At 42.9% G+C, this 23,924-nt stretch overlaps 1 protein-coding gene across 1 annotated transcript in view; it reads left to right on the forward strand.

The window, feature by feature from the left end:
* The window catches only part of SMPX (small muscle protein, X-linked), a 41,130-nt gene extending 19,982 nt beyond the window's left edge, over positions 1-21,148 (forward strand). Inside the window, exon 5 of the mRNA XM_010293888.1 lies at positions 20,831-21,148. The gene's annotated coding sequence lies outside the window, so the exon portion shown is untranslated. The remainder of the gene's footprint in view (positions 1-20,830) is intronic.
* Positions 21,149-23,924: the final 2,776 nt, after the last annotated feature.

Genomic DNA, 23,924 nt, shown 5'->3' on the forward strand with positions numbered 1-23,924 from the left:
GACCACCATTAGAGGGTTATGACTGAGATGAGGGCGATGTTCTTCCTCTGTACCTGGGAACTGTCCCACCAGCATTAGGTATGCCTGGAACACTCAGACACTGTGATGACAGGTGTCATCAGGAACCCAAAATAATAAGCAGTTCCAGTCTCTCTAGCCTTACGCAGTTCAAAACATGTTCAGCACAAAGGTTTTCAAGTGCCTACATCAGAGTAAAAAAGCTAACTGCTTTTGAATACATGAAGTGCAACTTCCTACGTTATTAACAGCTCAGATCGTTTTATCAAATCTGCATAAATTGTAGCCAATTAAGCTGACAGCATGATCTGAAATATCACGGCTCTGATGTGATAATCAAAGGAATTTTCTTCTAAATTTAGCGCCTCATCATTTTGTTTTACAGTTTTTATTCATTTCATTTGATAAAAGACTACCTAATTATGTTTTCACAGCCTTGTGCTCAAGAACCACATAAATTCCCGCGTCACTGTACTTTGTCATCTCTCGCAGAGACGGCTCGATATTGCAAGAGCGTTGTGGCCCCTGTCTGGGAGCCGGCCACCTGCCCGTGTCATGAGCCCTGTACTTGGGATTAGGCCTGCTTCGGCCACCGAATTGCTCCGCGTATGCCTTGTTTTGGAAAATGTAGCTCTGTTTAGTGCCAAGGCTACCTCTATTCCACACTTGGCTGCAAATTCCTTCTGAGGATGAATAACGCTGTATAATGGTGGAGCTCACTGTATACAGGTAGAACATCGTGTGTAGGTAGAGCCTACTGTTACAGTGATCCCAACATCTGTTGCCCAGTGGACAACATGACTGAGGAAATAATGCTGCAGATGTTTTTGGGTTTTGCTTTCCCTGTTTTCCCCATTTTAACCTCCTAATTCCCCTTTGACTCGCAGCAACAGCATCAAATACACTGTATTTCCGTGCACTAAGAGAACAAAATACACAGCATAAATAAGCATTTCCTACGGGACTATGCGTTGGTTTCACTCTCACTGTTGGTCATACTTTATTTTTCACATTTGATTTGCTGCAGGTTGTAGCTAGTTGAAAGGAAACTCAGCTGAACGAACCTTTACTTAAACCTGAGAACAAGTATAAAGTCTGGTTTTCTCTTTCTTCATTTAGTGGTTATGTTAGTACAGCTGTAGTTGTTTCTGACCACAAATGGCTGAGCTCCACGTACAGACACGGAGTCAATAAAACCAGAATGAAACCCTCAGACTTGGTGCTCAGAACTTACTCCCCCACTTCAGTAAAGTTCCCATAACATTGCTTTTAATTTACTAATTCGGTTATTCAGCTGATAAAAAAATAAATGGAGTCCTTCAGTTTTTAGCTCTCCCGGGTCTTTGTTCCCGTCTGTTGCCTTGGAGCGAACCTCGTCTTAAAATTGCTGTTCCTCCTGCACGGCCCTACGGAGCCTTTCGCGGCAGAGAAACGCGCGCTCGGAGCACACAACGGCTGCGGCCATGAATGCACTGAGGGGAGAAGGGAGCGATGGCCGTCCTTGCCCCCTTTCCCAGCAAGTGAGCCGCGGGAGAAGCGGGCTAACCGGCCCGTGCCCCCCGCCGCGTCCCTGTGCTTTAGCCGCGGCGGCAGCAGCCATACTGGCGCCCACGAGGGGAGAGCGGGACTGGCAAAATTGCTTTTACTGGGGAAACATCAGAGGATGAAAAACTGCCCCCAAAGCTAAACTGCTGCTGTTCGGAGGGAAGGGCACGATGACAGCAACTAGATGGTGTTATTTCAAGGCTTTGAAAGGAGCAGCCTTTATATAGAAGATGAAACCAACACAAAGTGTGTACCGAAATGGAAGAAAATACAAATGCAGAGACTTGAAACCAAATATTTGAGCCGAAATAGGCAGGATACAAGGAAAAACAAACTACAGTTGTTTCTGTGTTTGCAGATCATGCTTGAGTGCAGTACGCTTCCCAAAGATCGTCAAAGAACAGGGCAGGGCATCTCTTCTGCTGTGCACAGCATTTAATTAAGGATCTCAGATCTTTTCCTTTTGAATTTCTCAATTTCCTTGGTTTTATGGTTTTGTATGAAAATAGTTGAATTGATCTGTCTCTTCAGGGTCTGAATGGAAGCTTTTATTTTGGAAGAAAGTGTAATCTTTCTGCCTTTTAGTTCTTAAGATAAGAAGAGCTCTCTCTGTGAAGACAAAAGGCATATTTTCAGTTTTTCAGTCCATTTTGCTGAAAGTAAAATGAATTCAGACAGGCATATCTCACATATACCCTCTTTTTTTTAAGTTCAAGCCCTTTGCTCCAAAAGTACCAAATTAGGCAATGATGTAGTATTGCAGTCCTTTCCACTCTTTATATTGTTTTCTTCTTTTTATTCTTAAGTTTGGCATGTCTTGGAATATATTTGCTGTCAAATGTTTGAACAATTACTTCTGGGGCAAATCAGTTCTGCTTTTTTAAGGAGGAGCTAAATGTTGTCTGTCAAGTTACTGCAGCTTAACACATTAGTAGACAACACCTGAGTCACTCGTGCATACTTCAAAGACTCCAACAAGCCAGTAGAAGCCTCAGTGGAGATGTGCATGTTCTGCTTCACACGGTAGAGAATAAGAGGTTGAACCTGGCCAAACACCACCGCTCAGCTGACTAGCAGGAGCTTGCTGGCTCACGGGGCAACTTGGTCCCATGTCCAAGTGTGAATTTTTTTGCAGTTTGGTTAAAATTAAAGAAACCTGTTTCCCTAAGGCAGGATGAGAAGTAGAGCAATTAGCTCCAACTCCTTAAATGCCTTTAATAGGCGCCATGGAGGTGACTGGAGGCTGGCTCCCAGAGAAGCTTGTGCTGACCTGAGGCTAAAGGCCTCATTTCTGGGCTGAAGATTGACCATCCTTCAGCAAAGGAAAGTCCTTGGGACCCCACCTGCAGTGAGACTTTTGGCATCTAACCATTTCCATCAAGGGAAGCCTCTGGTATGAAAATCACGTGTGATGGCATTAGGATGCCGTGAGCCAATGGAGCGTTCCTCGACGTCCCTCACCAGTGGCTGGGATCTTATTAACAGCACAGGGATCGAATGCATTTTGGGCAGAATGATGCAGGCAGCTGTTCCTGGTAGCCGTGGAGGGTGGTGGAACCGCACATTGCGCCGCTGTGCGCTCATCTGCCTCAGAGAGGGACTACACGCTCCGTGTCTCCCAAAGTCTCTCTTTACCATGGGGATGATCCTGTTGCATGATCTACCAGTGGTTACAACTGCCTGGAGCCTACCTTCTGTGAAAGACCTACTGGCTGGCTGGCTTCACCATCTGAGAGGTGAGCTGAAGTGCCCCAGAGCCTGGGGGTAAGCGGGCAGGAGTGGAGAATAGACGGTCCAGAGCCTACGGCACCACCTTCTGCCTTGATTGCTGTGTCCGAAGGGCTGGATGAAGGTCAGCATTGTCCTCCCCTGCCAGGGTGCACTAACGTTGCTCAGGGGCAAGTCCTGGTCCCTCCCAAGAGGAAACTGGCTGTCAGGAGACAAACAACGTTTCAGAGAGAGGAAAGGGAGGTGGAGACTCCTGTCTCACCCAGTGTCTCTGATCACACAGGTCCACGCAGAAACCTTCTGGCCTGCAGAAACCTGCTCTTCTGCCATCTCAAGATGGCGCTGCATATGCTGCTAAGAAACCTTGAGCCACTTCTGCAAGCAGCATTGTGAAGCTTGTGTGGAGAGCTGTTTAGATACAGCTGACAGAAAAAAATGGAAACAATCAGATTGTCTTCTCTGGGGCTTCAGCAATGTCCTGAGTAGAGCCAGGAGCCACTTCCCCTCACACCGGATTTACAGTGTGAACCGTTTCCTCCAGATTCACACCTGAGTACTTTTTTTAAAAAACAAGAAGAAGAATTTGACAACGTGCAAGAGAAGGAGCGTGATGGTGGCCCCTCCCTCCTGCCTCGGCTCAGCAGTTATCACACACACCCAGCCAGGATGCGTGAATAAAGCAGGCCCATTCCTTCTTCTCCTCAAAAGGATTAAAACCCACATTTCTTGCCTCCCTGGAGACTGCAGTCTACCTTGGCAGGGGGGACCCTTTCCAGACTTTGAGCTAAAGCTCGGCTGCTGTGCAGAAATGAATTAAAATTAATCTGTAGACAAGTGAGCCTGATGGCAGCTTAGCAATGGGGAGCTCAGCTGGCAGCAGGGAAAGCGGCTTCCATGGGCCTTAGCCTGTGGATTGCTGCGTACCTTGTCTAAAGGCTACTTTGTGTAGCAAGTTTCCTCCGGCTGTGCTTTAAAAGAAACCGAGGTAGCTGCTGCTGTGCTTTTGTATGAAGCCTGATGCAGTTAGGAAGGTCTCTGTGGAAACCCACCAAGTTTCTGGGTGCTGCTCAGGGTTAACGTGTCTCTGAGGTGCTCAGCTGAGCAGGTTTATTAAAACTCAGGCGTCAGTAGATGGGCATGAGCACAGTTTGAGGTTACGGTGTAGTTGAACCCTGGTTTTGAGGACTGCGATTTTGGAATTAAGCACCTACATCCCATTTTGCACCTCAGGCATCTCGATCACTGGGAGTCTGTTCCCCAGGTACTAAGGAACAGGACCCCATGGCCACTCCGTGGGAGCTATGCTCCTAAATCACTTAGGTGCTTCTCAAGAGTCTACTCCAAATGTGAATATGCACACTGCATGTTGTTCATTTTTAAGAGTGAATGGGCCCCGTGTCCTTCTGCAGTCAGATCCCGGACTTGTACCCATAGAGCTGGGCAAGCGCTCCAACAGGAGCTGCTACATGTACATTCTGAGAAGAGCCTTTCTGCAGAGCTGAGCAAAATAAATCTTTTCCACAGAAACTGTAGATCATGTTGGTGCAAATTCAAAACCAAAAAATAATTGGTCTTGGATGCATGTTTTTTAACAGCAGGTGATTCCTCTTACTTTTTCCTTCTATTTATGTGTAGAAAACGTACTTTTTTTTTTCTTTTCAGTTTGTATAGTCAAAAAACAATTTTGTGTTAGGAAACAAACTGTCATAGGAAAGTTTAGTTCTCCCATATGTCTTCCACTCAATCTTAATACCTCATTTCTAAATGCTCGCCTGTCACAGATTGCAAAATCAAGCATTAACAGTACAGTCTTGTACAGACAACATGCTGTAATGCCATTGTTTATGTTTTGAAGGAATGTATTTATTTCATGGGAAAAAATGGGCTTACATTTGAAGCTGTAATACATGACAAAACCCTATAAACACAACATGTCTATACTGGTTGCTGATGTGAAAGAACTTTAAGTGTACTCTAGCTGTATGTATCAAATATTAAACAACTCGACAATAAGCTTTCCAATGAAGAGACAATGACCACACTACAGGCAGTAGCTTTGAAGAAGCAAGATAATGCGAGGCATTAAGTACACCCTGCATGGACCGGATGTCAGAATACACAGTCTTCTAATACAATCAGGTACATGTCAAGTTAAATTAGCAGCCTGAGTATGATGTCTTGCCTTCATGCTTATCCATCTCTGAAGAGATCCTCTGGGTTATGTGCAAGATGGCTGTCAAATTTCCAGAGCTGATTAAGACCTCTCGCTTTTCCATGGCAAGGAGGCCACGAAAACCAGCACAAGAATATTAAATATTCAGAAGAGGCTGCAGAGAATGTGGAGACAGTTAGCCATCACTTTCGTACAACCCTTCCTTTTCCTCCCGTTTGCTGCATTTTTTTTCAATGTATTTTGCTTCATATGAAGTGCTAAGCGTTTCAGAAAAAGTATTTCCAAAGTGCACTCAAAGAGGCCTCTCCGTCTCAATTTGAATATTTTGAAAATAAAACCGTAGCCAACTTCCATCTCTTCTGTAACTGTATTTGCAGGGATGTGACCGTTGTCTCAGGCCCTCTCTTTTTATTGCACATGCCAGAGTTATATTGAAAGAAAACAGATGGATGAATAGTACCACGATTAATCACAGTTCAATCGTGCCATGATATTATCTGTAGGCATATCAGATGTACACTCTATTTATAGGGAACAACACTCAGACATTACGAATTCTGTTGAGGAGAAGCCATATTACCAGGAGAAAGTAGCATTTTTAGGAACTGTAACTAGCACAGGGAGTCAGACGTGGGCTATTTGCAGTACAGCCCGGGTAAGGTGGCAGAAGAGGCAGAATTCATGGCAAATAAATGGGATATTGCTGCCCAGATAAGAGACGGCTGAGATTTCTATTTTCTTGCTTGGAGAGGAGCCCCTTCTCAGTGCCTCCAAGATCACAGAGCTTGCTGCTAATGCATTAAAAGCAAAGAAATCAATCTGAGAGAACTTAGTGATGGGTATTGCTTCAGGAGCGGCAGCACTTGGCTTGCCCCAGCCCCGTCACTCCCACACTCCACCACGCCAGGCAAGGATTTCTTGGGGTTTAAGTGCCGAGGAGCTTTTTGCCTTTCCCGGGAAAGGCATCAGGGCATCACCTCCCTCTGCACAAAAAGGATTCATATACGTTAAGGCGCTGTATTTTTTCCCTTTCGCTGTAACAGCAGAAGCAGGTAGTCTGTGCTGCCGCTCTGCCAAGTTTTCCTGGCTAACGCAGAAATGTGCTTTTTTCCTCCCCCCCACTCCTCAGTAGTATCGTAAAGGAACAGTGAGTCCTGCAGCTCCTTCAGCCACGTGAAGTGCTAAAATGCGAAAGACTCTTTTCTGATCCTCATTGCTCTTCTTCTGCTCACTGGGTTTGTCATTAATAAAGTTTTTTTTTTTTTTTCCCCCAAAGCATTCAGTTTTCAAATGAAGTTGTGGTTTTACCAACTCTACTTATAGCACGATTCTAGAACAGAACATTGCCCAAAGGGTTAACACTGAAGCTAGTTGCTTTATGCTGTGGGTTGTTGGTAGGGTTTTGGAAGGGTTTGTGTTCGAGGGGTTTTTTGGTGGAGAAGAAGGGGAAATAATTGTTGCAGAGAGATAAATCACAGTCAAGAGAGTTATGTAAATGTCGTGACAGTAACTCTTAAGGGAAACTAGAGGGCAGACTGCTAAAATACTTCAAGCTCTGTAGAAATGCAGGTAGGTACCTCATCGGCTTTCCAAAAAAACGTTATGGTGAGCCTAACCCCTAGGGGTTTTGCATGTTTAACCAGCTAAATTCTTTCAAAATACTGTCCTGAGATGGCTCAGGAAGCCTACTGCATAAAAAGAATAGTCATTGCTGTGCGGCAGCCAAGCAGCTCCTATTGTAAGTCTGCTAATTGTTATAGCCAATATAACGGAGTTGCCGTTTCCTCATGCCTCCCTTTTGTCTCCAAGTTGTTGTGTCATGAATTGTGTCTTATTGTGTACTATAAATCACTTTGGACTGGACAGGGTTTTTTTTATTATTATTACGTGTGTGAGTATTGCCTAGCATCTGCGTGAGGCTTGGCTTCTGACCCGTTCATTGTGGGATGTTTACAAAGATCCTTGCAGTGGCAGAGAAAAATGGAAAGAAGTGAACCCTCATGGTCAAATCGCCAAGAAGGAAATGAAATGAATAGAAATCTTTTTATTTTGCTTTTTTTTAACTTCTCATGGTCCAGTCTTCAAGTCTGTGGGAGGTGGGGCGTACAGTATAATTTTTAGGGCTCGGAGTTGTCATGATGAATCTTGAAGGGCAGCATTTAGGTGTTTGGCATCACACACATGATGGGGTGGAGGCTGTGGAACTGGTTGGAACATGCCAATTTATCTTATACTGCAGAGCTGGCCCCTGCCCTCAGCTGGACCACAAAGGTGCAGGAATAGCGGGGGTTAAACCATACTATTTAGAGTTTAAAAAAAAAGGGAATTATTTCTCCCCTGGTTAGAGAAACCAGCTGTCTCCAGCAACTTCTGGATAGCAGGAATTAGGGTCTCTTGAGCCTGGCAGACCTGATGTTTTCGGCCCTTGGAAGCCTCCGTCAAAGAGCAGCACCAGCCTCTTGGCAGGCTGCCGGGGAGCCAGCACGGGCGCTGATAAGAAACTGCCCACATCAGTCACGCTCGATGTTCCGTGTTGCATCAGGAGAATTGCTGAAAGCAAGATGTTTCCATTAAAAGTTACACTTTCAAAGCATAAACCTTTCCCAGTGGAGAAATGTTCCATCAGAAAATGTTGGACCAGTCTGACTCTTGGCATACTTTAAGGTACAAAAGCTCATTGCATTTTAAATAAACTTCAGCAGCCTCAGCCCATGCCAACTCTCAAACAACAAATCAAGCAAACTCGGCTTCTTCTCCCGTAATTATCCAACCTAATAATTCTCTTGTCATTTTCCCCTTTTTCTTCACGGAAGGAAGAAAGGTTGTGTTTGCAGTACACCAAGACGCTGTTTGCTTCTGGTTTCATTGCCCTGGGATTTGAAACTCATAAACAATCATGATATAAATATATATAGCTTTAATCCCAAATTATGTATGTAAAAATGGCACCAAAATTCAATTACCTTCAGGACACACATGATCGGACTTTGTTTTATAAGACTTATTCTTGACATAGTCCTTTCTAAAACCAGCATGAAATGCACATTTTCTTCAGGGACAAATGAAAGTCGAAGTCTGCCTGGCCAAGGTTTGAACACATGGCTTTTGAAAGCCTAACCAGTTAACACCTTAGACCTTTTCCCTCAAACATTGAAGTTGCATGAGAGATGGAGAGTATTTGCAATGAAAAATGAATGGCAGACCTAGCATCCTGGAGGCTATGTGAATTCTGAAAAATAATGAAACAAGAATGTTCAGACAATGTTAAAGTTTGGCAGGAACTGGAGAATCAGGCTGTATGGAAGCTAAGTTATGTATGGAAGCTGAGTGTTAGGTGTTTGTCCGTGCAGATGAATTATCACACTGTACAGCTTGCCTTATATTGTGTTACCTGAAAACAACGATTTATAACAATTTTTCCCTGTCTATCTCATATCTACAAAATTATATATGGTTACAAAACTAACACGGTAACGACGATTCATCTTTTGTACATACCAGTACGTCTCTGAAGTAACCTACCTCACTTTATGTAGAGGGGAAAGAAAATTTGGTACCTTAACTTTTCAACACGAAAAACCTCTATTAGGCTACATGTGCAGCCTTAACTGATTAATTATGCTTAGGTGAGTCAGTTATCAACTTAATATTGTTTTAATATATGCTTTTTATCATTCAGTTCCTCAACTTTTTTTGAAAAGGAAAAAGCCATCGACTCCACAAGTGTCAGCAGGCAACAAAGACCAACGGCACTTTAGAAACGCCATTACTGAGGGCGCGTAACTTGTGGGCTCCATAGGAGTCAGCAGCGTGCCGCATACTTCGCTTTCCACAGCCTTTGCCCCTGCAACTCTACAATCTGCCACGAAATAAAAATTCAGAATCTCTTGCTTACAATTTTTAATTTAAAAAATACAAATAATTTTTTTAACCCTTGTCAGTATGTGTAAAACATGCAGATACCAGGCAGTGTTGCTTACCACTGGGCATGCGCCTCCGGAGAAGATGACAGCTTGTCGGGAGTACTGAGTGGCAGCCAGCATGACAATAACAAAAGACATGAGCATTCAGGTCTGAAATCAGAGAACTTTTCCAGCAGCAGCATTTTGCTCTGTGATACGTTGCATTCAGAGTTGTGGAAAACTTTTATACATAATTTAGAGTAAAGCTTTAATATTTGATTGGAGAGCTAAGACCAAATGAAGTGCCAGCATAAAAGAAGTCGGAGGCAAGTGCCTCCCTCCAGAATCTCTTTCGTGTAGTAAAACAACTTACTTGAAAATCGTTGTTCAGCATTTAATTCTGTAGTAGTTATGCACTTTAGAGTTCACGTGGCATGAAACAGCATGTTCTTGAGGTTGATAGCCCACTCCTGCAAAGGCTTTTATTGCACTCTTTTAGGGACTACAATAAGATTGTAGCTGAAAGGATTCAACTGGAAGAGTCTTTACCCTACCATGAAAATGTCAGTAAAAATAAAGTTACCTTTCTCCAATTTTCAGCCTCCCAAATTCACCTATTCTTCTAAAAAGACAAAACTGGGTGGCCTGAATTTTCAGAGAAAAGCACAGAACATCTGGGGATTTTCAGTTTCCTGAGAAAGAATCAAGATTTTTAAACTAAATCAGGCGCTTTTTGTGAGAAGCTACGTTTTGTTAGATTTCCAGCTTCCTGTCCTGCTCCCAAATAACAAATAACATTTCTAAGTACTTCCAACACCTCTTGTTCAGCGGCTTCGAACTCTTGCTGCTACGAGTCTGGTGCAGACACAGGCCATTAAGATTTGTTACAAAATTTTATTGTCCGGGCTACTGACTGAGGATTTGCAAGGCTGCAAGATGCCACACCAAACATCCTCCTCCGCTGCTGGGCCACGCTCCTGGTGGTGGTTGAGCTGTCTGCAGGTCGCTCTGAGCCGAGCGCCTGGCCGAGGCACCCGCAAGGCTGGTGGGGTGAAGCTCCCACCGGCGTGAACGGGACTGCTGCAAGAGCAAGCCGCAAGGTTTTGAGAAGTACAAAACGTCTTTGGTCCCCCTCCTTGTGCTGCCCCACGTAAGACATGAGAGGGTTTGACATTTCGGAGGCATAGTGCTTGCGGTAGGTTTGCTCGTGATCCAACCCGGAGGCTGTGGCCTCCACACTCATAAGTCACTTTTGAAACAATCCAGGAATTCTGTTTTTTAGCTTTATAATAATTTGACTGTGTTTAATTCAGGTTACACAGTGCAATACCAGTCATTATGTTCTTGCCTATTCTTCTTTAGCCGCAGACACCTGTGAGGCTTTTCCCCCAGTTATCTCTGTGGTGGGCTACCAAGTGCTGACTGTAGGGAGCCTCTGTGGCAAGAGCGCTCACCACCATGTACATTTTCTCCTAGCTGGAAATCGTGCTTTCGGAGACGCAATCTGGCTGAGAAACCCCAGTCATACAATTAACTCTCAGCTGGTGCTTTTCATGCTGCATCCATGAGTGCCTCCCTACAGAGCCTTCATCATTCTCAGTGCAACAAAGATGTCCCATTGTTTTAAATGCCACAGCTTTTTTGACTTCTTCTTTTAGTAGTAGATTTTTTTTGCTGCTTTTTTTCTGTACTGGATATTTTATCAATGATAATTTTATTTCTAATAGCGCTTAGCCTGGTTCCTTCTGTACATATCTTTGTCCCGTAGAATCACAATTACCAGTCCGTAAGGGGGACCTAGCAACATCTTTTCATTTTCACGGTGGGCCACCACCCAGGTACACTCCTACTGGCTATTTTTCACCCTGTGCCCGCAAGCTGCTAAGTGGTTTGGGTTGTCATTGCAGAAATCGGTAGGATTTGTAGCATCCGAAGGACGTAATGAGGACTTTGCAGGATCAGCTCTTAGGCCTTCGCTTCCTTACTGATAAGTTCGCTGCGACAATAATTCCTGAAGTTGCACCATCTCTGTTAGCCTTTGTCTTGAGAATCTGAGCTGCTATGGTGGGGAAAGAAAATGAAATAAAAGTGTCCCAGAAATCCCTTCTTAATCTCAGTGCCATAAATTTTTTACTACTTAAGGTCTTTAAGTCATGTGGCTTCATTAACAGAAGTTAAACATTAACTATTTGGGCATACTTGTTAATATGAACAGGATGATACCTTAAAAAGGGGACCAAGCCCTTGAGTGATGCCTACACTGGGAATCAAATGCTTTTTAAAGCAGAGGCGGTATCGGTGAATGAACATATCTTAACATAAACTCAGAGAAAAATTTTTCCGCTAAATTGATTAATAATTACAAAGAATAATAATTATAGGCACACACCTGCATGAACCTGGCAGGGCTTAGTAAAGTGCCACAAAGGAAAAATTTTTTTTCTCTTCAGAAGGCACTAATTTCAAAGGTAGCAAGTACCGCAGCATAGTTCTCATTAACAGAGGTAGAAGAAACCACTACAGCTCCTCATCAACAACTTTAATCACAGAATTTGGTATGTACTGCTCAATCTTTGCTTCCCATTACAAATCACAGATGATCTCATACGCTCCCAAAGCAGTTGAAGAGGGTCTGTAAAACCTTTTTATAGGGATGCCACTTTAGGTTATGAGAAGCTGGAGGGGAAACATTAATGAAAAGCAGAAAATTGAAATGAAAACTTGAATTTAATGTGAGGTAAACAACGTTACAGCCTCTGTGCTTTAAGACAAGTAAACTGTGGAGAGGAAACATTAAGGGTAGCTCCAGAAGAAGTCACAGCAGCAGTAGCAATACCAATAACAGAAAGTATATCAGAGTCAGTATGGGATTTTTGGTAACACCATTTTGAAGTGTTACACGTAATCAGTCCTTAAAAATTCAGTCTATTTATGAACTGCTGAGATATTATAAACTTCAAGATACATGTTCCCAACTGTTAAGAAACTGATGACTTTTATTCCTATAAACAATGTATTTATATCAGTGTCTGTAGTGAATCCACAAGCTAAAAAAAGTGTGCTCATTAAGGTGCTACTTCATCTAAGTGATAACTAGCAGCCCTTCGCATGTTGTTTTAGGCAGCTTTCTGATCTCAGCCAAGAGATGCCCAAACAAAAGAAAAAATATGACTGAGGAGATAGAAAGTTCAGAACACATTTCCATGCTCTAGAAAGTGTCACATTTGTAACATGTTACAAACCTTAAACCTTTTGAATTAGCACTAGTCAGGAAGTAGAGGTATTTGTTATGAGAAGAAGTTCTTTCTTTTTCACTGGAAATGCTGAAATCGGAGGGGGTTTTCTTCACTTTTGAAACTGCTGCTAGTTGCAGCATCTTGGACTGTTAGGAACCACATATGACAACATTTGGGTCATCTACATCTGGGTTCCATTTACCATGAAAAAAAGAAAGGCAGTATAACTCATGTCAAGTATCATGGCCTTACGGACATTAGGTCTTTTCAGAGAACAAAAATTTAGAATTCATGTTCTTTAAGAAATTTTGGAAGACTGATTCTGATTCAGAAAGAAAATTAGAGGTTTTTCTTCTGACAAGAAAAACATTCTAAGGAGAAATCATTTAGAAAAAGCAGGAATATTTCAGTGTGATTTTCCCCAAGTATTTCAGCAGCCCTTACTCTTGGGAGCTCTCCTGGGAGGTGATGGCAAACTGGTGACTTGCCAGATGTGTGGTGGCTGCCCTGAAGCTCCTCAATCTGGACATGGAGCCCAGGAGCTCTAAGGGCTCCAGCTCCACCTCAGGTTTGCAAGGCTGCTTACTGCAAATTCACAGCTGGAAGCATGGAGATACCAGAACCCAGGGTCAGCTCAGAATTTCTAGGGGTGTCAGAGCCTCTCCTTAGAAGTCAGAGCCCTGAAGTCCCTAGACAGAAGTAGAACTCCCACAGGTTCCCAAATGTAGGACCCTTCCCTGCAGAACATGGCTTGGGCCCTCCGAGGGCTGCCACCTCTGCTTGGCTTTCTGGACCATGGCGGGGAAGGAAAGTTAGAGGGAAGAAAAAGAATCTAACTTGAGAAAAACTACAAGATGTTACACTCTGAGTAAGCCAGCTGTACTGTTGTCTTCTCAAGATGAGAAGATGCCTGCAGATGGATAAGTGAAGAACAAGTCTCTTGCCAGAAAAAAATTATAATGGAAATCTTCCTTTTGGACAACAGTTGTCCTAGAGACCAGCTGAACCATCCAAGTCATTGGATTTTACTGTTGTTACGTGGTTAGTTCAGTGAAAACTAACAGGAAATATTGGTCCTTCGGGGAACTGATAGATTTCTGTGCTTACACAATACTTAATCATTTGCTTTAGAAAGTTAAAAAATACCTGATGTATAGAATGTAAAGAAGCCAAGCTGCTGCTTCAGCTAGCTTCAAGTGGGAGTCCACGCACAAACTTTACCATTAATAATATTCACATGTATGATTTTTTCATGGGTTCTCTTGTACCTGCTTATTAACTCCATGGGGGGCACGTGCATAAATCAGCTGCTGTGTCCAAGTAGTTGCAATCTCCAAATAACTAAGGGAACAACCCAGCAACCATGCACAGCTTAATAGTGCTGCAGCGAGCCAAAAAATCCTCCAAAGAGCTTCAGACACACACTGATATCTAATCTGTTTTTTACCACTTAAACTGTTATGGCAGCCATTAGGTCAGTGCAATGCCATTCTCCTTAATTGTGTTATGTCAGCTAAGTACCCAATTTATACCTTTCAAAAATGCCATGGATTTGTTTCTTACTTGGCAGGAGATAAATCTGCTGCCATAACATATTGATCTGAAAGACCTCCACTTGATAGATGTCACTTCAGAGCCACTGGGCTAAATTGTCTCTTTTGCAAATTCCTTTGCTGGCAAAACTTTGTGTCAGTGTAGGCAACAAGAAATTTTGACAACAGTATAACATGAGGAATGTTTTCACTTGACTGTTTTCTTGCCTTAAATAAAAAGGTCTATTGACTAGACATGCTGTTACACAGTACTCTATTGAAGCTCCCTGTGCGTGCACTACTAAAGCACAAGTGGTGGAAAGGGTCAAAACTGTCCTTAGCTCCCCATGTCATACTGTCTGAAGACAGATGTAAATTAATTTGAGGAGCAACATATGTATGAGAAAGTGAGCATATGGCTTTCAATAATTTCTTCATGGTGAAAATAAGCAAAGTTCATTATCAAAAAGATTATTTTTGTATTTCAGTGGAAAAGACATCTAACATTCTTTGTTAGGCAAATCTAAAGAATAGAAGTTTTGACCTTTTTGTTTTGAAACTCTGTGTATATGTGTATGCGCAACCTGAATCTCCATTTTTAGCTGCTTCCCCACATATATCAACTGACTATAGGTAAAGTGCAAAAAAATTATTTAATCTTTCCAGTATTTCATAGAATCACAGAATGGTTGAGGTTGGAAGAGACCTCTGGAGGTCATCTGGTCAAACCCCTCTGCTCAAGTAGGGCCACCTAGAGCAGGCTGCCAAGGACTATGCCCAGAAACTATAAATGAGAGAAAATGTACTTTAAAAGGTATATGAGAGATGCTCAGATATACAAGAGTTGCTATTATTATCCTGACAGAAACATAACAAATATGTTGTAATAATTTGCAAAAAGAAAGCATAGTCTAATTTAAAGTAGGCTTTTTCATTTAGTCAACCAGCTAATTCATTGGCAGGGAGTGAAATGATGAACTCCGCTTTGCAACCTAAACCCTCTCTCTGATGTCCCATCACGGTATTAATATGTTAACCTGGAGCACATTTGACTTCCTACTGCTTCTTCTGCCATCTGTGTGGGCAGTGATTCCAGGTACGATATAAATGTTCAAGCGGACGCACAGGAGAAGATGATCTTAGCAAGTGGTGCCCACCGAAGGGAAGTGAGTGCAGACGAATTAAAGCAGATTCCTTGGCACTTCAGGTTACCACCTAAGGAAGGACAAGGCTTTTACCAGATGTGTAGGAGAATTAGGGAGTCAAAGGAGATAGTCCAGCTTTATTTCACATTCCCAATTCACTAGAGCAATCGAAGAAGTCATATGTCCCTGGATTTACCTTTTCCCCAAGTTTTTCCTCCTGAAGATCAGTGTGTTTGTAATTCTAGGCTAATTCTGCTCCAGACTAGGTTCATGAACTCTGTCCCCTTCTTACCTTACTGAAACAGATACCCTTTTCATTCCCAGGGTGCTATTTGCTAGGAATGGCCAGATGTCATTTAAAAGTGATGGGAACAAAACCCTTTCCTGGGTCTCTTAACTCCGTAGGAAGTCATTACCTTCATTTCACACTTGTACTTTTGAAGAGGCATTTGTTGACCCTTTTCATCAAGATTTTCCAATCGGTGCAAAATTTTGTCGAAGTAGCCATGCATGTTGGCCATGTGTAATGGTCACCGTATGTAACGATGAATGCTTTAATTTGATTATAAACTTTAGAGTTTGCATTATTTAAATCATGCTTCACAGCTTGGTTAAACAGTATTGTAAAGAAAAGACCCAGTTCTCCAACTGCAAACCCCTCACCCCTGTCCTCTCCCAGATAGAGGACTTCTTGCTGCCTTTTCTTAAACGTTGCAAGTATGAATGTGATAGTGGTGAGTAAGAGATCTATAAATGGGTTCTGGTGAGGAGTAAACATCATGTGCTTGTTCATTTTGGAAGCTTGTTGAGTGGGAGGCATTTACTGAACCTTGGTGCACTTGCTATAGTTGCTGATTTTCTATGAAGTGCTAATGGGATATGTCTGTTTTCTCCTTTGTAAAGTTACTACTTATAAAACAGGCTGCCTTAAACAGCACCTTAGGGTTAAATATATAAGGCTGGAAACTGTTCAAATAAAGACAAATTTGATTTAGCAGGTGATTTCATGCACAGTCTTTAATTATATAATATTAACACCGAATGTGGTTATTTTCTTGCGTGTATGGAGATACAGCCAAAATATGGATCCATTTCATGTTTCATCTTCCTTCAGCTAACATGTTGGATAAGAGCAGAAAATACTGACAGTTGGAATTTCTGGTGTTTTTTTTAGAGTAGATCTTTCATCTGCTTGCTGCTAACCAGCTTGGGCATATTTTCAGGGAATAAAAGGGACATGAAACATCAGAAACTAATTTTGAAGGAATAAAGCAAGATTTTGCAATTCATTAATTTACGTAGATTAATTTTTGAAGTTGCATCTATGTTGAATAGCACAAAAAATTAAATTAGTTTTAACATAAAAATAACCATTGCTTTTTCCCGTGGTTAGAAAACTTGGGTACCCAGTCTTTTGTGTCCCAGAAGCTAACACTGGCATCTCATCGACTGCAATCACCGCCTTGCAGATTCTCAAATATGGAACGAAGGAAGTCTGAAAAGAAAGATGAAAAAAACCCTAATTCCATGATGCAAAAATGCTCCTAAGCATGTGCTTATGTCCATCCTTAATCAGGACGACACTTAAGCATTTGCTGTTTCCTTTAAAATGGCAGAGCGTTGTTCAGTAGAATAAGGTTGATTGGAGTGGCAAGGGAGGCGCTGGTAGATAAGCTGCAGCAGCTGAAAGAGTAACCAGGAACATAACTGTGAGGGTTATTAATGTACCATGAACAACCTATTTTTGAGTTTACAGGCTCCCATTGATCTCTGGAGGAGTCTGAGCTCTAAAAATAACGTGCCATTGGGAGCTGGGAGAGAGAGAATTGGAGCTGGCCAGAGGGAGGTCTGAGTGGATTGGAGCATCATGGGGAGATAATAGAGGGTCCGCTGACTGCAGAGGGAGTTCAGGTAGCAATTACAAGCAACCAGAGAGCAGAAAGTACACCTGAGAAAAAGATAATATTATTAGCAGGTGTTAAAATAGCACTGCTTGCAAGCAGCGTGCTTTACACAAAATTTGAGAACAGTGGGCTTGATTTTCCTCAGCACCTGAGCATAGAGGCAAGGCTTATCATCATGACAATTTGGTTGCTCCTGCATTTGAATGGCAAGTGACAGGGTTCTTGGGGGCTGTAGGGTTTTTTTTGCTCCTCCTGTTAATTATCTAATGTGTGGGTGCATGACCTCTTGGAAGACTGGGTTTCCTTCGACTAGAGTTGCTGTGGTTCAGTCGCGACTGGGCTCCTCCTGTTAATTATCTAATCGTGTGGGTGCATGGCCTCTTGGAAGACTGGGTTTCCTTTGACTAGAGTTGCTGTGGTTCAGTCGCGACTGGGAGAACTGGAGACAGCAGACCTTTTGGAGGGTCAGCTGCCTAGTGAGAGTCCTGTGTTGTGGGAGGGGGAAGAAGAGAGTTGTTTGCCTAGATAGCTGGGATATGATGCCAGCTGGGACCTTTCAGCCCTGAGGTCATAAAGGTATTAAGTGATATTAATAGTGATTTCAGCGGGACCTGGGTGTCAAAGGTCTGGGATCTATGAAGGCAGGACAAGGGATTATTTGAAGTAATGGAGCATGTGGCTAAAAGTAATCCCAGAAGCCAAATTACTTGGGTTATTAACAACACGGTAATACAGTATATAACACCTTGTTGGTTTAGTTTGTAAACTCACTGGCAGTTCCACAGCAAAGCAGGGGCAAGCAGGGACCTTGCACCTGGCCCACGACTCCACCCTGGCCCTCGTGAGTGGAGGACAGCTTCCCTTGGGACAAACAAAGGCTCTTCTCAGACTTACAGACTGGCGGAGGCTTGAGAACACCTCTGGAGACTGTCCAGTCCAACCCCCTGCTCAGGACAGGGTCATTCCTCAGGGCTGTGTCCAGTCGGGTTTTGAATATCTCTGAGGATGGACACTCTACACCTCTCTGGGCAGCCTGTGCCAGTGTTTGACCACCCTGACTGTAAAAGGAGTGTTGTTTCCTGTTTAGATGAAATTCCCTGTATTTCGATTTGTGCCTGTTGTCTCCTGTCCTGTCACTGGGCACCACTAGAGGAAAGTCTGGTTCCATCTTCTTTGTACCCTTATCACCAAGATCCCTGGGGGCTTGGTGCGTGCAGCACAGGACAGATGGTATTAGGAGCTCAGGAAACAAGGGAAGGTTAAACTGCTTAGAGAGTGAGGTAGAGGAAGATGAGCAATGAAGCTCCCACACGGGGCAGATGTCTCCTCCAGGATGACACCTGCAGGAAACACGGCCTTACCATCTTAGATGCTGAATCTGCTAGAAAGGTATAAAAAAAAAAGTCATGTAATCCTAAAAACCAGAATGCTGAATCACAACTGTCCTTCATGCCACAAACCTGCCCACGATGTGTTTGGAGGCAGACGTTGGCCTCTTTCAGCAGAAGGATCAGAAAACGCGTGTGACGCTGAGGAGCACGTTATGCTCAGATGTGCCTGCTGCACTCTGCACGCCCTCTCTCCCGATCCTGGGCTTGGGTGCTCGGGTTTAGTCACAGCTAGCAGTGTTTTATCCACCCACCACTTGAATATCACTTCTTTGTGATATTCAGGAACAGGCACAGAACAGTTTGAAGGAGAAAGGGGAATACTCGACCGAAACGCATGGAGAGCGTGTGTGGGCAGGCGGTAATGATATCGGATGGGATTACACGTGCGTGTGTATCCTGGGGAGCCATCAAATACAGCCTTAAAGTTGAATTTTGGTTTTGAGATCAGAAAGATAAGTACCTGAGATTACCTGACTAGAAGGAAAGTTCAGCTGAAACAAAACAGTACGTTGCCTTACTGAATCAGGCTACGAGAAGATCACGTTCTTTGATTGCTGATGGCCACAGGGCGCATTAGTAGCACTACGTGTGGTTTTATGACCTCTTTCCTGTGGACAATGATACCCCCTCACTTTTTTTTAAGTCAAGTTAATTAACTTTTGACTTCTTTATTCGAAAGCCACCAACACTTTCAAGCAGCTAGTGTAAGCAATGCAGGGTTTCTCTTAATAGCACCTCTTTTCTCCAGTGAAGCGTTTCTTCTGAAAGCTAAGCAATTCCAGCCTTTTGAATGTCCCTCCAATATTTGTTGAGATGTGTACAGCCTACACACGTTCAGGAGCACAGCAAAAACTCACTTTATGTAACACATCGTGAAATAGAGAAGGTTGTAATTTTTTTTCTTTCTCCTGTGGCTTTTTCGCTACTTTCTAGGCATTTGTTAATGGTTCATGAGTTGAATAAGATTCACCAGAAATAGAGATATTCCTTCACCTCAACTTCTTACATCTTATCTGATTAAACATATATGCTGAGAAAGTGAGTGTCTTGAACTTTTGAAAGTTAATTGCAAAACCTGTTTTCCTCAGTATTGGGCTGGAAACCACCAGTATCTGGAACCACCAATATCAACAGCAACCATCAATATCTCTTAACTTCGAAGAGAACGGGAATAGACACTATGCTGGGCTTCAAATTAGCTGCGACTATTCAGGAAAGGATCACTGTAGACAAGTCAATGGAAATTGCTCATCATTCCCCAGACAGCAGCCAAACATCCCTCCCCACCAATTTACATAAGTAAATAACTTAACTCCAGTGGGATTTATACAAACAGCACAGAAAGTACTATGCTACTGTATCTAGAATACTGTCTTCAATGCTGGTCAGTCATAAAAATTAAAGCAGAAGTAGGGGAGGAGTGGAGTTGTGACAAAGATAGTTATAGGAACAGATACACTACCAAAAGAAGAGAGGCTGAAAATCCCTGGGACTGTTCAGTTTGGACAGGAAACAAAGAAGGAGTCTTACTATTAATAAGGACTCTAATGGGCAGACCAGAGAAAGCAAGAGAAGAGGACAATCAAAGCAGCTGGGGGAAAAAAACCCCACACATACACATACATTGAATATATACACATATATACAGATATTGGAAAAAATACATATATATTTATATACCAGTAAACAGTATTTGCTGGAAAAATTAATTACTATTTTGACTTTTATCCAATTGATGCATTCCTACTACCCGCAGCGTGGCCACGCGCCTGTGCCACATGTCGGGATTTGCCGCCTGTGCCTGCTGAGGCAGCGCCGGGGCTTCCCTGGGGATGAGTCCCAGGTCTGTCTGGGGCTGGACCCCGCTCGCCCGAGGGCAGGGGCAGCCCGGGAGCCCCCCGTGTCCTGCCAGGCAGCCGGGGACAGCTGGGCTGTGGGGTGGGATGGGCAGCTACCCTGTACCGAGGGCAAAGCTCAAGGCTTTAAAGCCTTGAGCTCTTAACAGAGTCGGGCAGTTTCATCAGACAGAGATTTGGAGTGTGGGTGGGAAAAGCTAGTGGGTCAAAAAGATTTGTTTCACACCCACGCTGTATTCCCTGAGCTGGGGTGTAAACAAGTACACTCAGTGAACGCAAAATTGCAGGTGGGGGGAATATACTCCCCATCGCATCTTACAGGTGCTTTGCTGCGTGCTCTGAAAATACCTGTGAGTGCACTGATAAGCGATTGACTTCTGGTCTTGTATTTGTCACACAGGTCTGACAAGAGAAACTGAATGGATTCCAATGAACGGAGATAATTTGAAATATTTTATATATTTGTATGAAGACTATGAACTTCCTAAGTCTGCAATACCCCATAGGAAGTATCTTCAGTGTACATTTATATCAACACTTTCTTGCTGTCCATTTTGTTTAACACAGGAAAGTACTGCTGAAATGAAACAGGACACAGCAACTAGCAATGAATATGTACATATTCAGGAATTATTTTGACCTGAGAATGGGGAACAGTGTAATTTGAAGTTTGAGCAAAAATAGAATAAATACTTCTTTTAAAAAAAATTCATTATTTGCAACTAATTTGGTTTCTTTCCTCTTGAAAAAAAAATCAATATGGACAAAAGAGCTTTAAAATGATTTGACAAAATGCAGAATAAATGAGGAATGCAATGTCTAATTTCCTGTTATTTACTCTTGGTTATAGAACAGGAATCGTGTATCATGTGTAATAAAGGAAATGAAAATATTAAAAGGGATGGTCTTTCTGGTGAGTTTAGCTAAATTCTTCTTTTTTGTAGAGCCAAAGTATTTATCTTTCTTGAGTATCTAAAGTGCACTGGTGTTCTGATATTTATGCATCACCTTTACCTTATACAATGAAAATACAAGGTGTGAGATAGATGACAGAAAATCTGCAACCTTTATTCAAATAAACAGGTCATCCAGCCTTGATAGAACATGCTCCTGAATATAGGTTGAAGGTTCACTATCTTCAAAAACCCAAATAAAAAGGGGACATTGAAATACTGATGCTGAGCAAAAATCATGTATGATCACAGCAGCTCTTACATACAGTGATTAATCCCTGACACTTGTTTTATACGGACTGTACATAAATGAAGGCTGTTCGAAGCATATTTTATTTTTGGAAATGAGATCTTATTGTTAGAGAAATTGAATACACTGTGTCTCCTTGGTCTCTCTTGTGTTATTTACTGTGAAGGGATAAGAGGAGCTGTTTTGTAATAATATTCTTCTACCGTTGGTTGAAACTGTTCTACATGCTCTGAAACTCTCTGCCTGGCTCTTGTTTATTCAATTAAAATAAAGATAATTATTCTGGTTAGAAAACAGATTTCCAGTTGGATATTACTAACAATGACATCCGTTTAATTCTTGTTTGCTTCATCAGACAACACAAAAGCTAACTGGCAATATTTTTCTATTTTAACTTATTACATATATTTGCCTTGCTTTGTGCAGGAAATTAGAAAGGAGTTCTACCCAAGCTCTACTTGCTGCAGCTCAATTAAAAGGACATTATTGTATTTTTTATTTTCAATATGCAGTACCAGCATTGCTCACTATCCTCATGGCTGATTTCCCTTAATGCGTTCCTTAGAGGCGGACATCCCCAGAGGACAAGTTGAAATGGAAGTGTCAAGAGGCAGAATGCATCAGGAGCACCTTTCATTTACATACCGATAAGATTAACATGTCTAGTCAATCGAAATGAACAATTTTCCCTGACATTGCATTATCAGTCACTGATGCTGGATTGCATTGTTCCTGCCAGTATGGAAGTGATAAAAAGAGGAGAAAACACACAATCCCTTGAGCCAAAAGCGTGTTGAAGGTGAGAGGAGTCAGGGCCTCAGCTTTTATTATTCTTTACTCACTTTAAAAATAGTAATTTCAGAGAACTGTGGGAAGGTAAAAAGCCACATTTTTCCCCTCCTTTCACAGTTAGGAAACTTCACAGTGGAAATTCCAGGGGATGAGGAGAGCTGGGACCGCATCCCAGTCATCATGTCTGAATGTGCAAGTGAAATTAAAAACCCCATCCCTGACGCAGAAGCGTGTTTCTTTTGCCAGATTTCAACTCCTTGCTCCCAAATGGAGGGGTACCACCAGTGGCAAAGAATATTTTTTCTCAGCTTCATTTTTATTTTAAATGAAATTTCAAAATATATGTAATTTTAAACCATCTTGAGGCTGACAGCTATGGGGCACGGGGATCAGTGAGGACCCCAAGTTAGGTCTTAGCAGTACAAGGAATCTTTATTAAAGCATGAAATTAGCAACTAAGAACTGGAGAAAAAGGAGGCTGTGAAGGCTCTCTGTGTCTTAGCTAGCAAACTGTTAACAACTGGTCTGAACCACCATGTGCTGTTGGTGTTACTTTTCACCTAAGTCTTTTGAAAGGGTTTGACTGTAGGGCATACACAGACCAGTGACAGATGCCCCAAGCAACTCTGCAGTCTATTACAGAATCACAGAATCACTAAGGTTGGAAAGGACCTTCAAGATCATCAAGTCCAACCATCAACCCAACGCCACCATGTCCCCTAAACCATACCCTGAAGCACCACGTCCACACGTTTTTTGAACACTTCCAGAGATGGTGACTCCACCACCTCCCTGGGCAGCCTGTTCCAATGCTTGACCACTCTCTTGGTGAAGAAATTTTTCTTAATGCCCAATCTAAACCTCCCCTGGCGCAACTTGAGGCCATTTCCTCTCGTCCTATCACTAGTTTCTTGGGAGAAGAGATCAACACCCTCGTGGCCACAATCCCCTTTCAGGTAATTGTAGGGAGCAACAAGGTCCCCCCTCAGCCTCCTCTTCTCCAGACTGAACAACCCCAGTTCCCTCAGCTGCTCCTCATGAGTCTTGTGCTCCAGACCCCTCATCAGCTTCGTTGCCCTTCTCTGGACATGCTCAAGCACCTAAATGTCCTTGTAGTGAGGAGCCCAAAACTGAACACAGGATTCAAGGTGTGGCCTCACCAGTGCCGAGTACAGGGGCACGATCACTTCCCTACTCCTGCTGGCCACGCTATTTCTCATACAGGCCAGGACGCTGTTGGCCTTCTTGGCCACCTGGGCACACTGCCGGCTCATGTTCAGCCGGCTGTCAACCAGCACCCCCAGGTCCCTTTCCGCCGGGCTGCTCTCCAGCCACTCCTCCCCAAGCCTGTAGCGTTGCATGGGGTTGTTGTGACCCAAGTGCAGGACCTGGCACTTGACCTTATTAAACCTCATACAGTTGACCTTGGCCCATTGATCCAGCCTGTTCATTACTTCTGGCATGGAAAATTTTGCCCCCCAGATGTTAGATTTTTGTGC

Source organism: Phaethon lepturus, unplaced genomic scaffold, assembly GCF_000687285.1.
Source record: "Phaethon lepturus isolate BGI_N335 unplaced genomic scaffold, ASM68728v1 scaffold5269, whole genome shotgun sequence".
In the NCBI taxonomy this organism is placed as follows: Eukaryota; Metazoa; Chordata; class Aves; order Phaethontiformes; family Phaethontidae; genus Phaethon; species Phaethon lepturus.